Genomic DNA, 701 nt, shown 5'->3' with positions numbered 1-701 from the left:
TAATTATGTTTTTAAACTTTTTAATTACAATGTTTGGGTTAGAATCAAAATTTGTTGGTCCTTTCACTTTCACTTTTCACTTCTTCATTTCTATGACCCCCGATATGCGCTCTCAGATTTTTAATTAATCTAAGCGATTTTTAACACAATAATGAGTCCTAAGTGAATTGAAGCAACTGGAAGTGTGTAGAAGTGATTTAAGTAAGTTAGAATGGAGGAGGTTCTACTTACAGGAAAGAAAATTAAAATCTTTTAACTGAAATAGGCGAGAATGAAAAAAAACAAAAAACATTTATTCAAAATTATAATTAATTGTTGGAATTGTTTTGTAATAACAATATGCAGATAGATTAATTTTTGTTTTTTTATACTTTGGAACCCAAAATATAGAGGTGGGTTTAAACAAACTTATAAAAACTTCGCTATTCTATGGAATACCCAGGCTACAATTTCAACTTAGAATACAGGCATCACTACCACTTAACTAGTGAAACAAATCAGAAAATCAGATCAGAAGTCAGATCAGAAGATCCAGATTATTGAGCATCTCCATTTTTTATGCTGTCCATCCAATTTGCCTAACGATTTTTATAAAACTAATTTTAATCTCTCGATGATGTCAATATCACATATATTTTTTATTCGATTAGCCGAAATGATAATTGTACAATTGATTGAAGTTTCTTTATGATGTCAATATC

The sequence above is a fragment of the Teleopsis dalmanni genome, chromosome 1 (assembly GCF_002237135.1).
Source record: "Teleopsis dalmanni isolate 2A chromosome 1, ASM223713v2, whole genome shotgun sequence".
NCBI classification, from domain to species: domain Eukaryota; kingdom Metazoa; phylum Arthropoda; class Insecta; order Diptera; family Diopsidae; genus Teleopsis; species Teleopsis dalmanni.
This window is presented reverse-complemented; position numbering follows the sequence as displayed.